The sequence below is a fragment of the Salmo salar genome, chromosome 14, assembly GCF_965601325.2.
Source record: "Salmo salar chromosome 14, fSalSal1, whole genome shotgun sequence".
Lineage (NCBI taxonomy): Eukaryota > Metazoa > Chordata > Actinopteri > Salmoniformes > Salmonidae > Salmo > Salmo salar.
The window spans coordinates 11,412,267-11,419,950 of record NC_138304.1 but is presented as its reverse complement, the minus strand read 5'-3'; positions in this window follow the sequence as shown (position 1 = coordinate 11,419,950).

Sequence of the window (7,684 nt, the reverse complement as noted above, 5' to 3'; positions counted from 1 at the left end):
TAGCTAGTTAGCGCCAATGCCAATTTCAAGTCTTTATAAACTAATATCTGACTAACTCGAAAATATGAAGTTACTTCAGAATGAAAGTTAACTGGCTAGCGCATCATGCTTTGTGACATTATGTTAGCTAGCTATCCCGTTAGATAATGTTTTTTCTCTTATTGCATATGCGTGCTTGTTGCATTCTCCCTGGTGCACTCGTTCTTTCGTGAGCTGGCTGATCGTTCTAAATAGTATAATCTAATATGTTCAAAACATTCCGTTTTTGAAATGCAAAAGTTAAATAGGTTTATTTATGCTGTTGTTGAAATGCACAGATCGCTTTATATATCTTCTCAAAGAAACTACCGGTATTGCTTTCTAATTTGACACACTATGTCGTCGTAGACGCCGTTGACGCTCACAGCCCATCTGTTTTCTCCAATAGTGTGCAGCTACAGCCCTCAGTTCAGGGTGTTCCTGCATGTGGACATTCCTGGATCTGCAGTTATGCCCCCTCCTCCCCCGAGCATCCCATTCGCTCCCGCCTGCCAAACACCTGACCTCGCCATCGTTAACAGAACTGAGGGAAAATAGTGCGCGACAGGCGGGGACGAAGGACACTGTCTACCGTTGTCGCCCCCGGCCCGTTTTCTTTGCCGTTTATCTGTTGCTGACATCCAACGTTATTGTGCTTGTCCACCTACAGTATTGTAGCACCCCCACCTCCCATCTGTCCTAGCTTAAACATTGACCAATAGAAGTATAACGAGGGGTTCCTGCAAATGCAGGCCAAAATTGCACCCTTCTCGTTTTCTCTCATTCACTCCTGTGCATTCTAATTCCAGTATGTACATGCTCGTTCACTTGCGTAAAAAAAATACAGATTTTTGTTTGAATTGGGTTTAACAGTCGAATTACTGCTAAAGACCATTGTCGCATCTGTGCTTGTTGCGTTTCCCTGTGCTTGTGCCACTGATGCACTCATGAGCTGGCTGCTCATTCTAATCTAAATAGTTGGTCATCAAAACCTTGGCAGCATGTGCAGCAGCAGTGATGATTCTGTTGTTTTGTTTTACATGCAAAAGTTAAATAGGTGTATTTATGTGGTTGTTCAAATGCCCAGATGCACTTTATATATCTTCCCTAAGAAACAACCAATGATTTCAAAACTTGGCATAAAAATGAATGTAGCAGTCCATATTTCCCCTTTAAGGACATTTTATTAAAGGTCCTGCACAGTCATTCTATTTCCCAAGTAAAAATAGCCTTTGAATGACCAAAACATTAGCCATAATATTTTTTGGCTATTAAAATGCTCAGAATTTAAGAAATGTATAATTTTCTCTCATCTCTAACTTTCAGGAAACCTGAAAGAACAGGCCAAGTGGGCGGGGAGCTTATATATGACAGCTCTTTGAAACACCCTTGTGTCCGTTGCCAGGTAACAAGGAAAACAGAGGATCACATGCCATTCCAAGACTAAATAGTATGCCTCACCCCATTTTCTCTGCAAAATGCTGTCATGGTCAACAGACCTGATATCAGACAAACAACAACAATACACAATTGCATTTCTTTTGTTTTGTAACTACACTGAAACAAATATAAACGCAACATGTAAATTCTTTGTCCCATATTTCATGAGCTGAAATAAAAGATCCCAGAAGTGTTCCATACGCACAAAAAGCGTATTTCTCTCAAATGACGCGTATTTCTCTCAAATGACGTGCACAAATTTGTTTACATCCATGTTAGTGAACATTTATTTTTGCCAAGATAATCAATCCACCTGACAGGTGTGGCATATCAAAAAGCTAATTATACAGCATGATCATTACACAGGTGCATCTTGTGCTGGGGTCAATACATGGGACAATAAAAGGCCACTCTAAAATGTTCAGTTTTGTCACACAACACAATGCCACAGATGTCTCAAGTTTTGAGGGAGCATGCAGTTGGCATGTTCACTGCAGGAATGCCCACCAGAGCTGTTGCCAGAGAGTGTTAATGTTAATTTCTCTACCGTAAACCACCTCCAACGTTGTTTTAGAGAATTTGGCAGTACGTACAACCGGCCTCACAACCGCAGACCACGTGTAACCACGCCAGCCCAGGACCTCAACGTCCGGCTTCTTCACCTGCAGGATCGTCTGAGACCAGCCACCCGGAGAGCTGGTGAAACTGTGGGTTTGCACAACCAAATAATTTCTGTGGGATTATGACTGAACACCTCTAAGTCAGAATCCCCCCTAAACGTAACGATACCTCACCCACACATACAATTATCTGGAAGGTTCCTCAGTCGAGCAGTGAATTTCAAACACAGATTGGTAGATGCGTAAAAAAAATAAGCAGACATTGAATTAACTTACACTTTGGATTGTGTATCAATACACCCAGTCACTACAAAGACACAGATGTCCTTCCTAACTCAGTTGCTGGAGAGTAAGGAAACCGCTCAAGGATTTCACCAGTAGGCCAATGGTGACTTTCAAACAATTACAGAGTTTAATGGCTGTGAGTGATAGGAGAAAACTGAGGATGTATCAACAACATTGTAGTCCAATTTGTAAGTCGCTCTGGATAAGAGCGTCTGCTAAATGACGTAAATGTAATGTAAATGTAGTTACTCCACAATACTAACCTAATTGACAGAGTGAAAAGAAGGAAGCCTGAACAGAATATAAATATTCCAAAACATGCATCATGTTTGCAACCACTCACTAAAGTTATACTGCAAAAAATGTCCTGAATACAAAGTGTTATGTTGTATTGGATTTGCCGCAAACATATTACCGAGCACCACTCTCCATATTTTCAAGCATAGTGGTGGCTGCATCATGTTATGGATATCAAATCAAATCAGATGTATTAATAAAGCCCTTTTTACATCAGCAGATGTCACAAAGTGCTATGCAGAAACCCAGCCTAAAAGCCCAAACAGCAAGCAATGCAGATGTAGAAGCACGGTGGCTAGGAAAAACTCCCAGAAAGGTAGGAACCTAGGAAGAAACCTAGAGAGGAACCAGGCTCTGAAGGGTGGCCAGTCTTCTTCTGGCTATGCCGGGTGGAGATTATAAGAGTGCATGGCCAATAAGGCCTGATTGTTCTTAAAGATGTTCAAACATTCATAGATGACCAGCAGAGGCAAATATTCACAGTGGTTATAGAGGGTGCAACAGTTCAGTACCTCAGGAGTAAATGTCAGTTGGCTTTTCATAGCCGAGCATTCAGAGGTCGAGACAGCAGTTGCATTAGAGAGAGAGAGAGAGAGAAAGAGTCGAAAACAGCAGGTCCGGGACAAGGTAGCACATCTGGTGACCAGATAAGACAGGAGAATTACACCAGATAAACAGACTGACCCTAGCCCCCCGGCACATAGACTATTGCAGCATAGATATTGGAGGCTGAGACGGGGGGGTCAGGGGACACTGTGGCCCCGTCCGACGATACCCCCGGACAGGCCCAAACAGGCAGGAAATAACCCCACCCACTTTGCCAAAGCACAGCCCCACACCACTAGAGGGATATCAACAGACCACAAACGTTCTACCCTGAGACAATGCTGAGTACCAAAAATGAACAAGTTTCATCCAAATATCGAATTAGATGATAAACATGATTTTCACTGTTCATGACTTAACTTATTTTTAGCAACCATAGAATTATGTCTTAATCTGGTTGTAATCTAGTTATCTAACCAGATAACAACCAAAATATGAGGTATATCCACTTACGTCTTGATCTCGCCATGAAAAATACATCTTTACCTGGTTATAACCAACTTCACAGCCAGATAACCAGTTTACAACCAGAAAATGACGGCAATAAGAGTTCACGTGTCATATGTTTACCGCTTGGTTACTTGTGTAGGTTAGAAAAGCCCCATATACAGTATGAGAAGAATCAGACCGTAATTCAAATCATTGCATATAATGGAATTTCTGCACTGGGTTTCAGAAGTGAGTTTCAAAGACTAAAATTAAGGTTCAAAAGCTCTGCAAAAAGACTGGTGGGGCTAATGCATATAAATCAAACACTGAGAACAAACGGAAAACTGCCTCTACTGATGTAGGAATTACATTTTTATCTGATTTTCCTCCTCAGTCCAGGTGTTCTTGAGATCAGAATCAATAACCCCTAGCCAACCATAACTGCCCTGCATTTACTACAAAGTGTATTGGACAGCAATAAACAAACAAACTGTCAGTGTGAATAGCCAATCCACTATAAACGTGGGATCTTGAACATGTGAAGAGAATATTTTTTTTGCTTTCGCCCAACATCTTTCCTCCCTGCCCTGGCCTCTCTCTCTTAATGTGTAAAATCAAACACAAATCTGACCCAATCAGGACTCTGCTCTCAAGCAATGTATAGGGCCAGAAAGCCATAGGAGAAGAACATAATATATGTCCAGGACATTGAGTATTCTTTTGAGTTGAAACGGAAAAAAGGAGGTCAAATGCGTTCCGCTTTAAAATGAAAAAGACACCTCGAGGAGTTCGGAAATCGATGTGTATAACACAGTCAAATCTGTGTACTTTTTATTACAAATGCACAGCTTGGGAGTGATTCTTCTCAGCAAAGTATTTGTACTTTGTGTTTATTTATGTACAAGTACTTCACTCAGCAAACCTTTAAAATCCTTAGTGTATTTGACACACAGTAATATCTTCCCTGTGGCTCAGTTGGTAGAGCATGGTGTTTGCAACGCCAGCATGGTGTGTGCAACGCCAGGGTTGTGGGTTCGATTCCCACGGGGGGCCAGTACAAAAAAAAAATGCATGAAATGAAATGTATGCATTCACTACTGTAAGTCGCTCTGGATAAGAACGTCTGCTAAATGACTAAAATGTAAATGTAATATAATAAAACATCCCCATCAAAATCCGTCAATTTAAGCTAGAGAGAGATCTGTGTTTTTGCATGGGTTGCGTCTCAATCCACCGCATCCGCCTATATCGGCCTTCCGCATCTGTGGTGGAAGGTGGCCGAGTTACAGCGGTGTTTGTCAGATCATGAGACATCCTGAAAATCGGTCTTCTAACTCTATGGAAAGGGGAGACTCACAAACACAATGGTGTTCTCCGTTTTGCTCTATGACCCCAACAAGTGTCACGGGACTCATCGGAAGGTAACCCATAGATACAAACGGAAGGAGGTAGTTTTGTGCCAACAAAAATAAGGGGTTAAATACAAATATTTCCTGAGCATTCTTATATCTCCTAGACATAGAACAGACACTTGAAAACCTTACTCCCTGTGATACATTGTTTTACTTTTATGAATGTGTTATTCAATGCGTTTCTATGGCCTTTAGTAGTAAAGGCCAAATTCAATATTTTATTTAAAAAAATAGTTGTATGTATTTTTTTTTTATACCTAAAGGGGTCCTAAAATTCTAAATCAAATAGCTAAATGACCCATGGCATGACCATCTTAAAACAATTCCATATGTTAGCTTAGTACCACCCCAACGGCTTAGACTTTTAGAGGTTAATCAATCACACCCTTTCCCTTTTTCGCCTCTCTTGGAGTAGTGTTTCCTGTTCTTAAGCCCATGCTGATACTTCATAGGAAGCATAAGGAGCTTTAGCTATCTGTTATAATAATAGGAAAATAGAAAGAATACTAGGCAATGTTTCTCCATTATATTGTACTTTACCTATTTTATGCAAGTGAATTAAATGTACAATTTGTATTACCTAAAAAAAAAAAAAAGCCTTGAATATGGTCTTCATTGTGTTTGTGGTTTAGCAACTCCATAGGCGTATTCAGCATATAAGTGGAGGTGCCCAATATTCCGGGCTATTTTGGCCTAAAATGCAATCCCTTGAGCTCCCGAGTGGCGCAGCGGTTTAAGGCACTGTATCTCAGTGCTAGTGGCATCACTACAGACCCTGGATTGAGTCCAGGCTGTATCACAACCGGCTGTGATTGGCCCAACGTCTTCTGGGTTTGGCCAGGGTAGACCGTCATTGTAAAATAAGAATTTGTTCTTAACTGACTTGCCTAGTTAAATAAAGGTTAAATAAAAAATGTGCACTTAGTTCACAGAACCACGGTTACAAGAGCAACCTATGATATTCACTATTAGCAGTTGTCACAAACAAAGTTCCTATAAATGTGGTTCTAACTTCTGAATGCTTGGAGCTATCATGACGCCATTCCAGTCCTGAAAGCTAAGACTCTCAGGAACAAGAACGTGTCTTTTGTTTCGTTGTACGACGCTCACAAGCTGTGCAGGACACAGTATAAGGACTGTGACAAAACACATTTTTCAAGCAATGCAGCTCTTCTTTTCTACACACACGAACACACACACGAACACACACACTTATTACCAGATGATCCCAATAACTGTCTGATGCATTTTTTTGTTGTTGCTTTAATCTGTTTTATTATGTTGGTTAACCAAGAACTAAAATCTCACATAATTTGGTCAAATGCTCAATTCGGTTCAGGGGGAAGCTTATTAGAAAAATAGATATTGCTATTTGCAAAGTCTCCATCCTCGTAAAAGGAAACTGTCATCCAAAGCCCCCTCCCCCTTCCAATATTTTCACCAGTATTTATCACTCATCGAAGGGAAGCAGTTTAAGCACTGCCTTCGCCCCAATCATTATACATCCAAATAACTAGTGATGAAAACCCAGACCAGAAACTAAAACTTCTCGTTATCTGGGGGGGGGGGGGGGGGGGGGGCAGGTAGCCTAGTGGTTAGAGCGTTGGGCCAGTAACCGAAAGGTTGTTAGATTGAGCTGACAATGTACAAATCTGTCGTTCTGCCCCTGAGCAAGGCAGTTAACGCACTGTTCCTAGGCCGTCATTGTAAACAATATTTTTTTCTTAACTGACTTGCCTAGTTAAAAAATACAAAAATCTCACACGTCCCAAAACATGCCGACAGATCTACCATCTGTTTTGTTTTGCACGCTTTGTACAAAATAATAAAATGCAGTACTACATGATATTTCTTTAACGTAGCTCTTTATTAGCTAGCTACAACTGGCACGTTCACTTATCTCCAACCATGATCAACTTGACCATGACCTAAACATCTGGGTGGTCTTAACCAATCATAGCACAGTATGATACGGCGGTAAAATGCATCCAATTATAATTCAGTATGTTTACACATGTGAATATTACACCATCTACCAGTTATGTTTAGTCTGTCCACGAGAGATTATTATAAAGTGTAATATTGGGATGCAAACCCAAACTTAAATACATTTCAATTCAATATCTAACATTGTACGCAACAGTTCAGCCTAGAGTTAACTGTCAGAAAGTGTGTTTACAGTGCCACCTTGTGGTTAAGTAGGTGATGTTACGTTATTTCTATTTGCCTACCGGTACCTTCTGGCTTCTGCACCCAGGCTTACGTAGGAGATGATGATCCTTTTGGCTGAAGAAAGAATTGAAGAACTAAAGTTAATTCCTTGATTTTTCGATTCATGTCACTTCAAGAGTTTGTGTTTTGTGTGTGTGTGTGTGTGACTCGATTAGAACACACGCGTTTTAAAAAGATCGATCAAGTTTATTTGGATGGCTTTTTGCAGGGAGGTATGAACCTAAGTAAAGTACTACAGTACTTGGCTTTGTAGAAAATATATTGGTGTAAAACAGCTAGAGAAAGCTAAATATTACGGCATATTTCCACTTGATAATTGTACCGCACGGCATTAGATAAGAACAG